Raw genomic sequence first — 19,548 nt, forward strand, 5'->3', positions numbered from 1 at the left:
AACACCCACTAAAACTTTGCTTAATCTCTAACCGAGAAACTGAAAAACAGGTACCGAGGGGGCTCTCTATGTCAGCTGTGTCTCCCCTAGGTCAGCTCTGCCTCAGGATCTCCTTCCCCAGCAGGAGGAATGTGACTGGGGCAGTGACTTGGAGGTCACTTCTGTCTCTGCAGCTGATAGGGCAGCAGCAGGAACGTGTCACGCAAAGGGCCTGTGAGGTCCCTTGTGTCTGGAGGTGGCAGGTCACCCTTGGCTTCTCCCTGGGATGTGCACTTTGGGGCTGACATCTGCCAGTGGCCCTGCTAGGCCAGCAGAAGGCCCCTGCTTGGCATGCTGCCTGTGGGATCCCCTCTGCCTCCATCCCCAGGAGGACCCAGACACAAAGAAGGCCCGCAGAGGGCTTGTCCTGTCCCTTCTGCTTGAGTCCAGGACTGGACAGCAGGAGGCCCAAGGCTTGGCTGTGTCTAGCCAAGAAGCTGCAAGGCCAGCAGCAGGCCCAGGCCTTGGAAGATGCTGGTGAGGTGACTTCTGTCTGCTTGGCTGACAGGCCGCAAGGAGCCTGATGGGTTGGGATGCCTACTTCAGGAGTGGTTTCCACCCTGATGGAGCTTTCTTTGGTCGTAGGAAAGAGCAGGAGAGAAAAAAGTGCCACAGAATTCACTTTGGAATGTTGGCACTCACCATGAGGAGGAGGAAAAGTCCAGGGGAACAACTGGTCTTGCTGCTAGAGATTGAGGCAAAGAAGACATTAAGTGCCTCAGCCTTTACCTCATCTCTTGTCACCAGGTTTACCCCCACATCCATTAAAGGATGATGAGTCTTCTTAATCCTCCTTTATTAAAGTGTTTATATAAACGGTTTTTATTGTCTTTGACAGTAATAGACAGATTGAGCTCTACCAGCGCTTTGGCCCTTCTAACTTTGACCTGCACAGCCCCATAACATTCCGGACACAGCTCCAGACAAACTGACAGCATGCATGAGAAGGAAGCACAGAGGAGGTGGAACCTGGCAGCCTTCCATCCCCTGCCCTTCTGTGACTCTGTGCTGCGATTCCATTCAGCTGGTTACTCCTGTGTTATCCAAACCTTCCTGCAGCTCCTCATGCCGCTGTCTTAGAGAAAGCACAATCACACGAAGGTTGAACTGTCTGCCTGCAGATGTTAACAGCTGACAGAATGCAGCATCCATGTGGGAGAACCTTGAGAAACTGCAGGATGTTGCCTACGGAAACATCGTGGCATTTACAAGGAGAAGAGCCCAGTCCTGCACCAGAAGAACAATAACCCCACACATCAGGGCAGGCTGGGACCCTGCTGAGTGAGCAGTGCCCAGGAGGATGAGGGCCTGGGCACCACGAGGGATGCCATACGAGCAGTGGTGCTGCTCCCCAGGAACCAGGCCAGCTTCCTACAGAGCTGCCTTACGAGGACCATGGCCACCAAGGATATCTGAGTTATCAGACTCAGCTCAGATCCTCTGAGATACCACATGGACAAGGGTCTGCAGCCAGCAAGAAAACAGGTACAGGTCTAGAAGTCCCTAGGACAGCCTAGTGTGGAGAGCAACAAGGGCTGTGACAAGGCTGAGAGTCCCAACAGGACCCAGGGCTTTGTGTCCATGGCTCTGGCTGTTGTCTCTGCCACTGAGGCCTAGGAGGAGACAGCTTATCGGTAAAGCACCAGGGCCTCATTGCCTCCTCGCCCCCACCCATGAACCAGGCAGGGCTCGTACCCTTCTCCTGCACTTGGCCATGCACATCCCCATCTCCTCCTGCCCCACGAAGAGCCCTGAGCAAGGTGTGACAGGAACAGGTCTCTCTTCCAGGGTTCCAGGGGTCAAGGCCTGACCCTTCTGCTTGGTGAAACTCATCCAGTTTTCCTAAACATCAGGGTCACCTTCACACTGCCTTTGTCTCCTTGTCCTCACTGCCTCCAATGCTCTGCTCTAACGAGCTCCAAGGGAGGCTGTGTCAGTGCTGGCCCTCAGGGGGACACTGCAGGAAACTTGCCTCTGACTTGGACTTGTTGAGAGATGTCTTCAATTGTCTCTCAGTGCCTGAGGTTCGTGGGCTCGTCAGCAAAGCCCCCCAAGGGGGGATTCCAATGCCTTGGGCTGGGCGTGTGGTGCTGAGCTGGGCCGGGCTCCTGGGACAGAGGGAGCTCGTGGCAAGAGGGCCCTGGTGCAGAGAGACAGCTGTGCCCAGGAGCAGCTCCTGTGCACAGCGCAGCAGGGCTGGGGGCTCTGACCGCAGGTGGCACGGGGACAGGAGAGAAGGAGAGAGGGCTTGGAGGCAGTGAGGAGCGCAGCAACAGAGGGCAGCGTGTGGCAGGACAGATCTGCAGGCTCTTGGCACCGTGAGTCTGTGGCAGCAGGGTCGTGCAGGTGGGGTTGCCAGAGGGGTCTTCTACAGCTGGAACATCCGATGGTTGATAGCATCTGTTGGGATGGGTCTCACTGTTTCTCCAGCGAGGAGTAGAAAATGCTTTAGTGAATGGCATTTATGATTGCATTTTTCAAGAGAAAGATCAAGGCAGGGGCTAGCAGAAAGGCAAGGCTTTTTTGCACTCTGTGCCTGAAGAATCCTGCGGTGGAGGGGAGGCAGGTTCCATGGTAATGGTTTGTCAGGATTGTACAGGAGACTGAGACTCCTAGAGCATTGCAGTGAGGGACCAATATGCCATCAATGAACTTTATCATAAAGTCCCTTCCCACACCTCAGCCCACAGACTGCACCAACATCATCATTGTGGTCCTCTCAGGCTTTATCCTAGCTGATCTTTAGGAGCTGCAAACCCTCCGATGCCCAGTGCCCTGCCTTTGGGTGGTGTCTGGGGGCTTGAGGGGAGCAGAGATAGTTTGCAATGAGCAGGAGCTGCCTCCTCTGCAGGCAGAGCTGCAGCACAGGAGGGTGTGCTGAGTGTTCGTCTGTCCCTCCCTGGCCTTGCCTCCCCTGGCAGCAGCACGCTGCCATTCCTCCTGGCTTCTCCACCTGGCCGTGCTGCTGCTGCTCTTGTTCCCAGGCTGCCTGGGGATGGGGGTTTCACGTGCCCATGGAGTGAGCCCTCGGGGTGCCTGGGGGAAGGGGAGTACGGGGACAGGGTGAGGGGTCTGGAGATGGGCACTTGGAGCCTGGATTCTTTTGCTCCCCGAAGTGTCCAGGTTTTTTAGGCACAGGAGCAAACACCGCAGGGAAGTGGTCACAGCACTGAGGCTATCACAATTTAAGAAATATTTGGACAACACCCTCAGGCATATGGACCAATTTTTGGGTGCTTATATACAGATTCAGGGGTGGGATTTGACGATCCTTGTGGAACCCTTCCAAGTCAGGATATTCTATGAGTCTATGACTCTATGAACCTCTGAGTGCAATTGTCCTGCATCTCAGGTGGATGCCAGTACAGGGCAGCTGTGACCAGCTGTAATGGACAGACTGGCTGGCCTCTCTAAAGAACACTCTGTATTGAAGGGACGGTCCCTTTGCCTCTGATGATCCACAGGTTTTCTCTTGGATTGCAGCAGAAACGCCCAGGATTTCTGCCTTAGAAAAAGTCCTCAGGATTGGGGTGGGCAGCTAGACAAAAAAAAATACAAAAATAAATCCCCACAGCCACGCTCTGCAAATGGATGAATTGTGAGCAAGAATATGAAAAAGCTCTTTATTAGCAGGTGACTTGAATGTGAAATGAGCCAATGTTCCTCTTAACCTCTTGTTGTTGGGCAGGACTGCCTCGTGTTGCTCACAGCAGAATCCCCTATTCAGTGGGATATCCTCAGGCAGAGTCAGTAAGACCTCCTGAAAGGCACCTGCCAACTGTAATCCTGAAAGAGGACAGTCATTACATTGGATTAATTGAGAAAGAGAAAAAGATTTTCTCATAAAAGTTTTTGGATTTATTAATGCTTTTTATGCCCCTGGGACAGAAACGCATGCCAAGAACCAGCAAATGCCCAACAGCAGCTCTGTGAGCGAGTTCCTCCTGCTGGCATTCGCAGACACGCGGGAGCTGCAGCTCCTGCACTTCGGGCTCTTCCTGGGCATCTACCTGGCTGCCCTCCTGGGCAACGGCCTCATCCTCACCGCCGTAGCCTGCGACCACCGCCTCCACACCCCCATGTACTTCTTCCTCCTCAACCTTGCCCTCCTCGACCTGGGCTGCATCTCCACCACTCTGCCCAAAGCCATGGCCAACGCCCTCTGGGACTCCAGGGCCATCTCCTATCAAGGGTGTGCTGCACAGGTCTTTTTCTTTCTCTTCTTTATAACAGCAGAATATTATACTCTCACTGTCATGTCTTATGACCGCTACGTTGCCATCTGCAAGCCCCTGCACTACGGGAGCCTCGTGGGCAGCAGAGCTTGTGCCCAGATGGCAGCAGCTGCCTGGGGCAGTGGCTTTCTCAATGCTGTCCTGCACACGGCCACTACATTTTCCCTGCCCTTCTGCCAAGGCAATGCTGTGGACCAGTTCTTCTGTGAAATCCCCCAGATCCTCAAGCTCTCCTGCTCAGATGCCTACCTCAGGGAGGTTGTGCTTAACGCAGTGGGCTTCTGTGTAGGTATTGGTTGCTTTGTTTTCATTGTGGTGTCCTATGTGCAGATCTTCAGGGCAGTGTTGAGGATGCCCTCTGAGCAGGGCCTGCACAAAGCCTTTTCCACGTGCCTCCCCCACATGGCCGTGGTCTCCCTGTTTGTCAGCACTGTCCTGTTTGTCTACCTGAAGCCCCCCTCCATCTCCTCCCCATCCCTGGACCCGGTGTTGTCATTTCTGTACTCGGTGGTGCCTCCAGCAGTGAACCCCCTCATCTACAGCATGAGGAACCAGGAGCTCAAGCATGCACTGAAGAAACTGTTTCAGTTGTCTTCCTGAAGGAATTAGCTGCTGCTCTGCTGCTGCAATGGGAAAAACTCACGAAAAAACATGGTGTGAGACACAGCCTTGCAGTGCCAGGTACCAGGTCCACCAATGCTGGCCCCAAACTGTGAGAAACAAAGTAAAAATGTTACGTACAGAAGGAGAGAAGGTGGATCCTGATGATACAGGACTGCAGGCACCTGTGGGCAGTACGGACACTGACCTGTGGTCTCAAGGCTCCCTGGGTGGGGAATAGAAGAAAGAGGCCAGTGCCTGTCCTGTGCCACCTCCCCGCCAGCCCTGCCCTCCCACAGGTGGAGTATTTCTCCCTTACTCGCACACCAGCAGCGCTTTGCCTCCTCCTCCTCCACGGGGAGATGAGCCACAAACCTGGCTGTGTGTGAGGCTGTGTGCAGACCTGAGCAGAAAAAAAGCCAGTTTCATGGCATTGGGGCACCTGAAGGGTCCAGCCCCTGTGGCTGGGTCTGTTCTCTGCAGCAAAGGGCTGTCACCAAGCCCCAGGTCTGTGGTTGCTCCTGCAGCTCTGAGGACCACTCCAAGGGCATCACAGTATCAATGCTCAGGACCTAGGAGGGTCAGCCCCCCCATGGATCGCAGCAGGAGGTTGGTAGGATTCCATAGTACACAGGGACACGGACACCTCGTTGCTCTGTCTTCATGAACGTCTTTATTACAAATTGCTACAAATCCCTACCTGTAAAGCAACTACATGTTGCAAGAAACTTCTAAGTTACCACTAGGAAAGCAAATATGGGGTTGTGATGCTTTCCCTAAATCTGCACCAATAAATACTTTTTGAGGTGCTACTGGTACGACACTCATGAATCCACTTGGTGGAGGGCACAAGGCAGGGCACCTTCCCCTTCTTTCTTTGGGGCCAGTCATGATAGCTCGTGAGTAACGTGAACGTCATTGGGTAACCCTAACGACATGCCTCCGGACTGTGTTTCTGGCTTGTTCCAAGGGTAAACAACTAAGCAAAAGGGCACCAGAGGGCTGTTGGCATAACTGCCTTGAATAGAGAGAACGTCAAATAGTTGTCTACCTTGCGTGGTCTCGCACAGGACCCTGCTGTTGTGGGGTTGCTGAGAGCCGAAGCAGAGCAGGTGCCGATGGCTGCCACAACGGTGCACCGGCAGCAATAGCGCACTGACCTCCAAGTCCTCCAAGCTCAAGAGCTGTGTATTCCTGTGAGCAAAAGGTCAGGCAAAGGGGGCAGGAGACCTGCTTGGAAGATCAAGGAGATCCTGGGGTGACTGAAATGGAAGAAGGAAGCATACATAATGTGGAAAAGGGGACAAGCCACTTGGGAAGAATATAGGGACCTTGTCCGAGGATGCAGGGAAGCGACAGGGAAGTCCAAGGCCCATTTGGAGTTAAATCTTGCAAGGGGTGTCAAGGACAACAAAAAGGGCTGTTTCCAACACATCAGTTGCAGAAGGAAGACAAAGGAAAATGTGGGCCCACTGCTTAATGAGGTGGGTGCCCTGGTGACAAAGGACAAAGGGAAGGCAGAATTACTGAATGCCTCCTTTGCTTCAGCCTTCACTGCTAAGACCAGCCCTCTGGAATCTCTGACTTTAGGGACAAGGGAGGAACTCTAGAGAAATGAGGACTTTCCCTTGGTTGAAGAGGATCAGCTCAGAGATCTCTTAGGCAAACGTGACACCCACAAGTCCTTGGACCCCGATGGGATACATCCATGAGTGCTGAGGGAGCTGGCGGATGTTACTGCTGGCCCACTCTCCATCACCTTTGAAAGGTCATGGAGAACAGGAGAGGTGCCTGAAGACTGGAAGAAAGCTCATGTCATGCTGGTCTTCAAAAAGGGCAAGAAGGAGGCCCCAGGCAACTACAGGCTGGTCTGCCTCACCTCCATCCCTGGAAAGGCGATGGAACAGCTCATCCTGGAGGTCATCTCCAGCATGTGGAGGAGAAGAAGGTGATCAGGAGCAGTCAGCATGGGTTCACCAAGGGAAACCGTGCTTCACCAACTTGATAGCCTTCTATGATGGAGTGACTAGGTGAGTGGGTGAGGGAGAGCAGTGGATGTTGTGTACCTTGACTTCAGCAAGGCTTTCAGCACTGTCTCCCATAACATCCTCACAGGCCAGCTCAGGAAGTGTGGGATGGATGAGTGGTCAGTGAGGTGGATTGTGAGCTGGCTGGATGGCAGAGTTCAGAGGGTTGTGCTTAGTGGAGCAGAGTCTAGTTGGAGGCCTGTAGCCAGCAGTGTCCCCCAGGGATCTACACTGAGTCCAGTCCTGGTCAACTCATTTGTCAATGACCTGGATGATGGAATAGAGTGAGTGCACCCTCAGCAGGTGTAAAGATGTGCTGTGTTTTGGGTCAAAGTGGTCTCCCTGCGTAGCATCACTGCCATGGCTGCCTGCCTGAAGCCTCCCTCCATCACCTCCCCATCCCTGGACCTGGCGGTTTCATTTCTGTACTCAGCATTGCCTCCAGCAGTGAAACCCTCATCTACAGCACGAGGAACAAGGAGCTACAGGAGGCACTGAGGATGTTATTCTAATATACAGCATTTCCCCATCAATGAGGTACCTGCACATCTTCCTCACATATACCCGGGCAAGGCAGAAGTGCCTTTATTCATGTAGTTCAAAACTGCCTTTCATTCTTCGCAATATTATTCCAATTAATGTATTTTTCTTCATCTCACTTCTATCTCACTTCTTCTACCTTTTATTTATTTATTTTTAACCCAGAGACCTGATGTACAGGTGCTGATATGCTCTTGGTAATTAACGAAATAAAGGAACCAGCAGGTAGTCATTTTCTGTGACTCTTCCTTCTCATGATTTCTCTTCAGGTACAGCAGAGGTTGTGGGATTGAAGAGCCCAGCTGCAATGTGGAGGAAAAGCAGAGATGTGGCTGAGGGACTCGAAGTTTTCTCTGCAGTAGTCTGTACCAAAAAGTTCTCCTAAGCCTCTGAATTCAGTTAAAAAGACCAAGCATGAGAAGAGCACGTACTGAGAGGAAGGCCATGAAAAGCCACCAGGACAAGGGCCAGTTTCTGCCCCTGCAGGGGACTGAGCCTGGGCAAGGCCCAGCTTGGGAAGCAGCCCTGTCGGACGTTCTTGGTGGGCAGTGAGCTGGGCAGGAGGCAGCCGTGTGCCCTGGCAGCACAGGAGGGAAGGCTGAGGGGCACCTCACCGCAGCCTGCCAGGAGCTGCAGGGACGTCAGGAAGAGCCCAGGGCCAGGCTCTGCCCCGTGGTGCACAGGGAGCCCTCCTCCTGCCACGCCGCATGCGGTGGCTGCAGCAGAGGGGACCCCCAGCCAGCCCCTGCATGGGGCTCTGCCACCCGCCTCACCCCGGCCCTCTCCAGCGCCCTCCTTGCCGCTCTCTGATGCACACCAGCACCTCCCCGTGCGTGCCGGCCAGCACGTCTGCTGAGGGCCAGTGCGGCTGCTGCAGGGGCAGGGAGCTCAGCATGGCCCTTGCAGCCCCCTGCCCTGGGCCTGCCCCTCCCCTTGCCCTCGGCCCCGGCCTTGTCTCTGCTGGCACAGCGCTCTTGGCATGCGCTTCCTGGCCTCCCCTCGCCTGTGCACAGTTGCTGCCCACTCAGGCTGCTGGCACAAACGTGTCCTCACAAGCAGCACCACCCCTTGGGCTGCTTCTCCTGGCCTCCCCCAGCTTCTGCCTTGGCTCTTGTCTCTGCTGGGTCCCACCTTCCACACCCAAAAGCGTCCCTTGGCTGTCAGCTCCCTCTCTCCTGCCCTGTGGGGTGACAGAGCCAGAGTGGGGCTTGTTACCTTTAATTGATACAGTTTTGTGTATTTGCATTGGTGATGGCAGAAAAAGACAGCTCCTTCACCAGTGATGTACATCCTTCGTCATGTTAGGACACCACTCAGCATCCTTCACTCTGCTTTATCTCATGGATGAACTGGATTAGGTATCCTTGATTACTCTGAGGCACAATGCAGTGCTTTTTGCCTTCTGACACTCCAGCACAATGCCTATGACATTCCCTTACTCTGTGCGTTGACCTGACGGGTCATTTCACATTTTTCACTTTCAAAACCTCAGTTGTACAGGGACCATTATTAAAGTGGGGCAAGCTGATGGGTTCTGCCTCAGCCATTTGAAGCACGCTATACTTGAGTTTTGAAGCCTGAGTTTGCTAAAGATGACCCAGGAAGCTAAACGGATGTTCATGTGTCTCGTAGGAATACGGGAAAGTATCATGGGTTCCCAAAGGCCATTTCAAATCTAGGTCAATCCCAGGAACCCACTGAACTAGGGTGTTGTCTTTGAAGGGGTTTCCTGTTCTGGGATGGGCTGCAGTTACAGGGACAAAGACCACTGCTGGCAGTGGAGGTGCCGTGGGAACTCCACCTGGCTCCACCGGATTTTCCCAAAGGGCTCCGGTCTCCTGCAGGACTTTTCTGACATCTGCCGGTCCAGGGAAGTGCCTCAAACACAACGGGACCACAGGAGGTTTTCCCTGGTTATGCTTATGGTCAGACAGCAAAATTCTGCCTCAATACCCAGTAATTTTTTTTTTAGTATTTAACTAATAAAGCAACTACTCATCAGCTCAAATGATTCAACCCCTTCCATAAAAAGTCTCACGTGAAGTGGAATTTCTATCATGAAGAAATGCTAATTTCCATGATCTATATTAATTGCAGGAGAAGAAATCCTGGTGTTCACCTGTACTTGCATTGTCATCACTTTGTCTATCATGGTGTGCTCCCTCATCTTCCAGGCTCAAAAGCCGTCTTCATTACAAAGACCCTGCTGAATGCCACCTTTCCAGCTGCCTGTCTGGACCTATGCACTTCCCATGGTTCTCCTGGTTTGCCCTCCCCTTACTCTTGGATCATTCAGACCGCTCTCACCAACCCAGTTGCTGCTTTGAGTTTCAGTGAGTTCCAGCTCGCCCATCTCTCACCAGTCTGTCTAATGGTTTCCTTAGCAAGAAACTCATCGTTTCTCATTGAGTTAGTATGATGTGGATTAATATTACCACTATTATTTAAAATTTAGTGTAAATCATTGTAAAATACATCATGTACAGTCATCCTTTTGGAAGGTAAACTTCACTGGAGGCAAAAATCTATATCAATAACTATCAATATCTATAGGAAAATGATGCTCCAAACTGAAATGCAACAAAATTCAGCCTTTAAAATGAGGAAAGATTTCTATTAGATGCTCATTGAAATCTTCCTCCTTAACTGCACCATGAAAGCTCTCCAATTAGCTGCACAAGTCTTGAAGACATGAAGAGAACTGTGAGAGAGATATGGCTGCTTAGGACTTTCTATGTTTTAATGAGTTCCATGGTGTATTTTAGTGCTAACTCTACTAAGCTTGGGTACTGAGAGGAGAATGATGCAACTGCTTGAGAAAGTAAAGTCAGAAGGAAAAGTTGAAGTGACTTGGAGTATTCATGGCCCCACTGAGGGCTGTTCCTAACAAAGCCTCCCCAGGGACTTGTTAGGGCACATAATTGGAGGCCATGATTCCAGACAGGCAAAGCGCTGTGCTGAGAAAAGTCTTGGTTGGTTTTGGTGAAGCAGAAGGGCCAAGGCCTGACCCCAGCCCCTGGGAGGGGAGATCCTGCACCCCCCCGTCTGGCTCAGGGCTCTTCTTGGGGTCTGTATGATGTGGTGGGCAGTGTGATGCCACGAGAAGAACTTCATTAGGACACCTCCCCACCCCTGCACAGGGTATCAAGGAAGCAGTGAGGGCCCATTGCAATGACTCTATCTCGTCTCCTCAGAAGCTCTAGCCAAGGGGACAAAAAGGTCAGGGCTGTTGGGGCCTTCCCTTCTTGCCAGCACCCTCTGCCTTCTGCTCTGTAGGCTTTCCTCTGCTGTCCCACACTTTGCCCTATTTCCTTGAAGTCTGCAGACACCCATCGCTGTCCACCACCTTGCTCTCATCCAGGACTTTCCATCATCTCAGCCATGTCTCGTCAACCCTCATCAGCTGTTACTTGATGAACACAAAGCCATGGTGTGATCACAAACACTCTTTGAGTGACCTCTGGCACCACAGCACTACCATTTGAGGGACATTTCTTCCTCCTTGTGGCCAGTGCCACACTTCCAAGGTGCACCCTATGGCAGTTTTTCTCTCCTGCTCTTTCCTACTACCAAAGAAAGCTCCATCAGGGTGGAAACCACTCCTGAAGCAGGCATCCCGACCCATCAGGCTCCTTGCGGCCTGTCAGCCAAGCAGACAGAAGTTACCTCACCAGCATTTTCCAAGGCCTGTGCCTGCTGCTGGCCTTGCAGCTTCTTGGCTAGACACAGCCAAGCCTTGGGCCTGCTGCTGTCCAGTCCTGGCCTCAAGCAGAAGGGACAGGACAAGCCCTCTGCGGGCCTTCTTTGTGTCTGGGTCCTCCTGGGGATGGAGGCAGAGGGGATCTCTGAGGGGATCTTCTCTCCCCTGAGAAGAGGAGGCTCAGGGGCGACCTTATCGCTCTCTACAGTTACCTTAAAGGAGGCTGTAAAGAGGTGGGGGTTGGTCTGTTCTCCCACGTGCCTGGTGACAGGACAAGGGAGAATGGGCGAAAGTTGCGACAGGGGAGTTTTAGGTTGGATGTTAGGAAGTACTTCTTTACCGAAAGGGTTATTAAGCATTGGAACGGGCTGCCCAGGGAGGTGGTGGAGTCACCATCCCTGGAGGTCTTTAAAAGACGTTTAGATGTAGAGCTTAGCAATATGGTTTAGTGGAGTACTTAGTGTTAGGTCGGAGGTTGGACTCGATGACCTTGAGGTCTCTTCCAACCTAGAAAGCTGTGATACTGTGATACTGTGATACTGTGATCCCACAGGCAGCATGCCAAGGAGGGGCCTTCTGCTGGCCTAGCAGGGCCACTGGCAGATGTCAGCCCCAACGTGCCGATCCCAGGGAGAAGCCAAGGCTGACTTGCCACCTCCAGACACAAGGGACCTCACAGTCCCTTTCCGTGACACGTTCCTGCTGCTGCCCTATCAGCTGCAGAGACAGAAGTGACCTCCCAGTCACTGCCCCAGTCATGTTCCTCCTGCTGGGGCAGGAGATCCTGAGGCAGAGCTGACCACTTTCTCGTCCCCACGGGAATAGGGCTCACCTTTGTGGGTCAGAGAGTAAACAAAGCTTTAATGGGAAGGTTTGGTCTTCTTCTGTGGTTAGCGTATGGGAAAGCTCTTTGGTTTAGGGTCTTTTTAGGTCTGCCAAGAACTTGTCTAGGCCTCAATATAGCATTTTAATGCTAGTGTCAAGGGAAGGGAATAGGGTGAGCAAGAGAGTAATAGGAAGGGAAAGGGGCTATGGGTGAGTTTTGCTTCAAGGAATAATTTGAGTTCAAGCATTCGAGTAGGGGATTCCTGTCAGAGTGTTGGAGTAGCATTTAATTTTAGGGATTAAAGGTACTGGTTAAAATAAGGTAAGGGCCACACATGGCTGTTTTAAGTCAGTGTTACCACAGCTTTAACATTACATGAATTATCTTATTTCAGGTGGCCATGCTCCTCTTCCCACCCCAAAGTATCACATCTCTCATATCCAGAATGCTCCTGACCTCCCCATATCTTATTGGGATCAGCTTTCTGATGACATTCCTGTCCTCAGAGTATCTGTCTCACCTCTGTCGGCTACTCCATTCCTGAGAAGGAAGTGGTGTTGTAGTCAGGAAGGAAAAGGACACAAAGGTCTTTAGAAGCATCATGCAGAATGTGCCCATCAGCTCTGCACCTCCACAGAATCACACTTCCTACCTATAACTTTTGTTTCCCAAATGGCTTCTATGGATCCAGGGTTCCTTTTCCCAGGCCCTCATGCATGTTTCAGTTTTACATGTGCAGAGATGGAATAAGGAAAGCCAAGGCACGGATGGAACTGTGCTTATCAAGTGAAGCAAGGAATAACAGGAAGGGATTCTATAGATGCTTTGCTCAGAAAAGAAAGGCCAAGGAGAGTGTTCCCCCTCCGATGGATGAGAAGGGTGAACTGGTAATGACAGAGATGGAGAATGCTGAGGGACTCAGCAACGTCTTCTCCTCAGTCTTCCCTCAGTCTTCCTTCTCCTCAGTCTTCCCTGCCAGTCAGGCTTCCCAAGTCTTTCATTTCCCTGAACCCAGAGATGGAGGCCTGGGGTCAAAGTCCCACCTGCTGTAAGTGAAGAGCAAGTTTGGGAACACCAGATGAAACTCAACAAGTACAAGTCTATGGGGCCTGATGACTTGCACCCCAGGTCCTGAGGGAACTGGCTGATGTAGTTGCCAAGCCTCTCTCCATCATATTTGAAGAGTCCTGGCAGTCGGGTGAAGTCCCTGGTGACCGGAAAAAGGGAAACATCGCTCCCATTTCTAAAAAGGGTAGAAAGGATGACCCAAGGAACTCCAGAACGGTGAACCTCACCTCTGTGCCTGGCAAGATCATGGAAAAGATCCTCCTGGAATCAATGTCAAGGCACATGCAAGAGAAAGAGGTGATCTGAGACAGCCAGCATGGCTTCACCAAAGGGTAGGTTGTGCCGGACCAGCTTGGTGGCATTCTACAATGGAGTGACAAAATCAGATGACAAGGGAAGACCGACCGATGTCATCTACTTGGACTTCTGTAAGACCTTTGACACGGTCCCACCCAACATCCTGGTCTCCAAATTGGAGGGATACGCATTAGATGTTTGGACCATTGAGGGAATAAGGATTTGGCTTGAAGGTCACACCCAGAGAGTGATGGTCAGTGGCTCTATATCCAAGTGGAGGCTGGTGATGAGTGGTGTCCCTCAGGGTCTATCCTGAGACCGGTACTGTTTAATATCTTTATCAATGACAGGGACAGTGGGGTAGAGTGCACCCTCAGCAAGTGTGCAGATGACACCAAGCTGAGGGGTGTAGTTGATGCAACAGAGGAAGGGATGCCATCCAAAGGGTCCTGGACAAGCTTGAAATTTGGGTCCATGTTAACCTAAGGAGGGTCAACAAGTCCTAGTGCATGGTGCTGCACCTGGGCCGGGGAAAACCCAGGCATGGGGATAGGCTGGGAGAAGAGCTCATTGAGAGCAGCCCTGCAGAGAAGGACTGGGGGGTTCTGCTGCATGAAATGCTCAACATGAGCCAGCAGTGCGTGACTGTAGCCCAGAAGGCCAACTGTATCCTAGGCTGCATCAAGAGAAGGGCGGCAAGCAGATAGAGGCTGGTGATTGTCCCTCTCTGCTCTGCCCTTGTGAGGCCTCACCTGGAGTACTGTGTCCAGGTTTGGGGCCACCAGCACAAGAAGGATGTGGACCTCCTACAGCAAATCTAGAGGAGGGCTACAAAGATGATCAAGGGGCTGGAGCACCTCACCTGTGAAGACAGGCTGAAGGAGTTAGGTTTGTTCAGCCTGGAGAAGAGAAGGCTCCAGGGAGACCTCCTTGCAGCTTTTCAATCCTTAAAGGGGTCTTTTAAAAACAATGGAGAAGGACTCTTTACTTGGGTAGGTAGTGACAGGAGGATGTGGGATTTGTCTTAAACTAAAAGAGGGGAGACCTACACTACACATCAGGAGGAAAATCTTCTCTGTAAGGGTAGTGGGGTACTGGAACAGGTTGCCCAGAGAAGTTGTGGATGCCCCATCCCTGGAGGTGTTCAAGGCCAGGCTGGATGAGGCCTTGGCCAACCTGATCTAGTGGGTGGAATCTGGGGGGAGTTCACTTAGATGATCTTTAAGGTCCTTCCAACCCAAGCCATTCTATGATTCTATGATACTAGGATGAAAATTAACTGAATCCTATCCAAAACCAGGACACAAATAGCCTAAGGGCAAGATATCTCTGTGCGTATATCAAAAGAGAGGAAAAGTGGTGATAGTTATTTAGAAAGTGTCAGACCTGAGTATGACATAGGAGCAATGGTATGGAGTCAGGGGTGGATATAGTCCGAGTTTTAGCTGGGATAGACTGAATTTTTCTTCCTAGGAGCTGGTGTGGTGCTGTGTTTTGGATGTACAGAATTAGCAAATCACAGAGTAGTTTGGGTAGGAAAGGACCTTAAAGATCCTAAAATTCCAACCCCTCTGCCGTGGGCAGAGACACCTTCCACTAGACCAGGTTGCTGAAGGCCCCATCGAAGCTGGCCTTCAAAACTTCCAGTGAGGGGGGATCCACAACATCTCTGGGCAGCCTGTTCCAGTGCCTCACCACCCTCTGAGGAAAGAACTTCTTTCGAATATCTAATCTAAACCTACCCTCTTTCAATGTAAAACCATTTCCCCTAGTCCTATCACTACGCTAGTTGATGAAGAGTCCCTCCCCAGCTTTCCTACAGCCCCCTTTAGGTATTAGAAGACCGCCATAAGGTCTCGCCAGAGCCTTCTTTTCTCTAGGCTGAACAACACCAAATCCCACAGCCTGTCTTCAGAGGAGAGGTGCTCCAGCCCCTTGATGATCCTCGTGGCCCTCCTCTGGATTCATTCAAATAGATCTGTGTCCTTCTTATGCTGGGGGCCCCACAGCTAAACACAATACCTGACGTGTGGCCTCACCAGGGCTGAGTAGAGAGGCACAATCACTTCCCTACTCCTGCTGACCACAGCATTCCTGGTACAAGCCCAGATGCTGTTGGCCTGCTTGGCCACCTGAGCACCCTGCTGGCTCCTATTCAGCCGACTCTCCACCAAAACCCCAAGTCCCTTTCCGATGGGCAGCATTCCACCCGCCATTCCCCAGAATTACATGGGGTTGTCGTGCCCCAAGTGCAGGACCTAGCACTTGGCCTTGTTGAACTTCATAGATTTGACCTTGGCCCATGAGTCCAGCCTATCTAGGATCCTCTGCAGAGCCCACCTACCGTCGAGCACACCAACACTCGTTTCTAACCTGGTGTTGTCTGCAAACACTGAGGGTTCACTTAAGCCCCTTGTCCAGATTATTGATGAAAATATTCCAGGAAACTGGCCCCAGAACTGAACCCTGGGGGTCACCACTAGAGAACGGCCTCCAACTCCATTTAGCTCCATGTCCCACAACTCTTTGGGCCCAGCCACCCATACAGTTTTTAATCCAAGGAAGCATATACCCGTCCAAGCCTCGAGCAGCCATTTTCTCTGGGAGAACGCTGTAGGAAACAGTTTCAGAATCTTTACTGAGGTCTAGATAAACCACATCCACAGCCACTACGTCATCCACTGAGTGCATCACTTTGACATAGAAGGAGTTTAGATTTGTCAAGTAGGACCTGACTTTGATAAAGCCCTCCTGACTGCGCCTGATCACCTGGTTGTCTTCTGAGAGTTGCATGATGGTACTCAAGATAATGTGCTCCATGAACTTCCCCGTCACTGGTCAGACTGACAGGCCTGTAGTTCCCCAGATCCTCCTTCCAGCCATTTTGTAGGTGGGCATCATATTTCCTTGTCACCAGTTGACTGGGAACACCCCTGATGGCCAGGACTGCTGATAAATGATGGAAAGCGGCTTGTTGAGCACTTCTGCCAGCTCCCTCAGTACCAAGAGGGGGATCCCATCTAGCTCCATAGAGTCATGACCATCCCGCATGAGGGATGCCATACGAGCAGTGGTGCTGCTCCCCAGGAACCAGGCCAGCTTCCTACAGAGCTGCCTTACGAGGAGCATGGCCACCAAGAAGATCTGAGTTATCAGACTCAGCTCAGATCCTGTGAGATACCACACGGACAAGGGTCTAGAGCCAGCAGGAAAAGAGGTGAAGTTCTGGGACTCCCTAGGACAGCCTGGTGTGGAGAGGAGCAATGGCTGTAGCAAGGCTGAGAGTCCCAACAGAACCCAGGTCTTTGTGTCCATGGCTCTGGCTGTTGTCTCTGCCACTGAGGCCTAGGAGGAGACAGCTTATCGTGAAAGCACCAGGGCCTCATTGCCTCCTCGCCCCCAGCCATGAACTAGGCAGGGCTCGTACCATTCTCCTGCACTTGGCCATGCACATCCCCATCTCCTCCTGTCCCAGGAAGAGCCCTGAGCAGTGTGTGAAGGGAAAGGATCTCCCTTCCCAGGGGCTGGGGGTCAAGGCCTGGCCCTTCTTCTATATGGTGAAACACATCCAATTTTCCTACACATCAGTGTCATCTTCATATTGCCTTTGTCTGCTTGTCCTCCCTGCCTCCAATGCTCTGCTCTAACGAGCTCCAAGGGAGGCTGTGTCAGGGCTGGCCCTCAGGGGGACACTGCAGGAAACTTGCCTCTGACTTGGACTTGTTGAGAGATGTCTTCAATTGTCTCTCAGTGCCTGAGGTTCTTGGGGGGTCCTCTCCAAAGCCCCCCGAGGGGGGATTCCAATGCCTTGGGCTGGGCGTGTGGTGCTGAGCTGGGCCGGGCTCGTGGGAGAGAGAGAGCTCGTGGCAAGAGGGCCCTGGTGCAGAGAGAGAGCTGTGCCCAGGAGCAGCTCCTGTGCACAGCGCAGCAGGGCTGGGGGCTCTGACCGCAGCTGGCACGGGGCAGGAGAGAGGGAGAGAGGGCTTGGAGGCAGTGAGGAGCGCAGCAACAGAGGGCGGCGTGTGGCAGGACAGATCTGCAGGCTCTTGGCACCGTGAGTCTCTGGCAGCAGGGCCATGCAGCTGCAGTTGCCAGAGGGGTCTTCTACAGCTGGCACATCCGATTCCTGATAGCATCTGACAGGATAGATCTCTCTGTTTCTTCAACATGAAGTAGAGTCTGCCATTCCTCCTGGCTTCTCCACCTGGCCATGCTGCTGCTGGTCTTGTTCCCAGGCTGCCTGGGGATGGGGGTTTCACATGCCCATAGAGCATAGAGTGAGCCCTCGGTGTGCTTTGGGGAACGGGAGTACGGGGACAGGGTGAGGGGTCTGGAGATGGGCACGTTGAGCCCTGATTCAGCAGTGTCCTAGTTCTTTTCAGGTGAACATGTAGTTATCCCGCCGCTCATAGACATGCCAGCAGAAGAGACCAGCCTTTCTTGACAGACTGGCTGTCCACTCGGAAGGGCAGTCTGCACTAAAGGGACAGTCCCTTTTTATGTGAGGATCGACAAGGTTTCACTTGGAGTACAGAAGGAACGAAAATATAAAAGAAAAAAGAAACAGAAATTCTAACAGCCCTGCTATGCAGTTGGGTGAATTTGGAACAGCAATGTGGATAATCACTTGATATCAGGAGTGAATTTAATCAGGGATTACCACATGTTCCCCTTTCCTTATTGTTATAAGTGAGGACTGATTACTACATTGACCACAGCAAAGTCCCCTTATTCCAGGGACACCCTCAGTCAGTGTCAGTTAAAACTCATGAAAGGGACCTGACCAATGTCTGCTTGAGAGGACAAAATGGAATTAGTTATTATCAGGTAATTCTGTACTATCTTACTGTGCTTTTGCTCCATGGGCAGGACCCCATCCCAGAAGCAGCAAATGGCCAACAGCAGCTCTGTGAGCGAGTTCCTCCTGCTGGCATTCGCAGACACGTGCGAGCTGCAGCTCCTGCACTTCGGGCTCTTCCTGGGCATCTACCTGGCTGCCCTCCTGGGCAACGGCCTCATCCTCACCGCCGTAGCCTGCCACCACCGCCTCCACACCCCCATGGACTTCTTCCTCCTCAACCTCGCCCTCCTCGACCTGGGATCCATCTCCACCACTCTCCCCAAAGCCATGGCCAATGCCCTCTGGGACACCAGGGTCATCTCCTATCAAGGGTGTGCCGCACAGGTTTTTTTTCTGTCTATTTGGTTGTAGCAGAGTTTTCCCTTCTCACCCTGATGTCCTATGACCGCTAAGTGTTCATTTGCAAGCCCCTGCACTACGGGAGCCTCGTGAGCAGCAGAGCTTGTGCCCAGATGGCAGCAGCTGCCTGGGGCAGTGGCTTTCTCAATGCTGTCCTGCACACGGCCACTACATTTCCCTGCCCCTCTGCCAAGGCAATGCTGTGGACCAGTTCTTCTGTGAAATCCCCCAGATCCTCAAGCTCTCCTGCTCAGACGCCAACCTCAGGGAAGTTGTGGCACTTGTGTTTAGCGTTTGTTTAGTCTTTGCTTGTTTTGTCTTCATTGTGCTGTCCTATGTGCAGATCTTCAGAGCGGTGCTGAGGATGCCCTCTGAGCAGGGCCGGCACAAAGCCTTCTCCACGTGCCTCCCTCACCTGGCTGTGGTCTCCCTGTTTGTCAGCACTGCCATGGTTGCCTACCTGAAGCCCCCCTCTGTCTCCTCACCATCCCTGGACCTGGTGGTGGCAGTTTTATATGTGGTGGTACCTCCTGCAGTGAACCCGCTCATCTACAGCATGAGGAACCAGGACCTGAAAGCCACACTGAAGAAACTGATTCTAGTGGTAATATTTACTTAGCAATGATTTGGCTATCTCACTTTTCTAGTTTTATTCAAGTTAATTTCAGGCAATCTTTGACCTTGTGTCCTGGTTCCAGTTAGGACAGAGTTAAGTAGCTCATAGTAGCTGGTAGGGTGCTATGTTTTGGATTAGGATGAGAAGAGCGCTGATAACATGCTGATGTTTTAATTGTTGCAGAGCAGTGTTTACACCAGGCCAAGGACTTTTCGGCTTCTCGCTCTGTCCTGCCAGCAAACAGGCTGGGGGTGCAGCAGGAGCTGGGAGGGGACAGACCCAGGACAGCTGACCCAAACTGGCCAAAGGGGTATTCCATACCCTCTGACGTCATGCCAAACAATATATAGGGGTGGCTGGCCGGGGTGGGGGGCCGGCTGCTCGGGGATAGGCTGGGCAT

At 52.2% G+C, this 19,548-nt stretch overlaps 1 pseudogene; it reads left to right on the forward strand.

The window, feature by feature from the left end:
- Positions 1–14,168: 14,168 nt before the first annotated feature.
- Positions 14,169–19,151, forward strand: LOC136787612 (olfactory receptor 14J1-like; annotated as a pseudogene).
- The last annotated feature ends 397 nt before the right edge of the window (positions 19,152–19,548 follow it).

This window comes from Anser cygnoides, chromosome 30 (genome assembly GCF_040182565.1).
Source record: "Anser cygnoides isolate HZ-2024a breed goose chromosome 30, Taihu_goose_T2T_genome, whole genome shotgun sequence".
In the NCBI taxonomy this organism is placed as follows: Eukaryota; Metazoa; Chordata; class Aves; order Anseriformes; family Anatidae; genus Anser; species Anser cygnoides.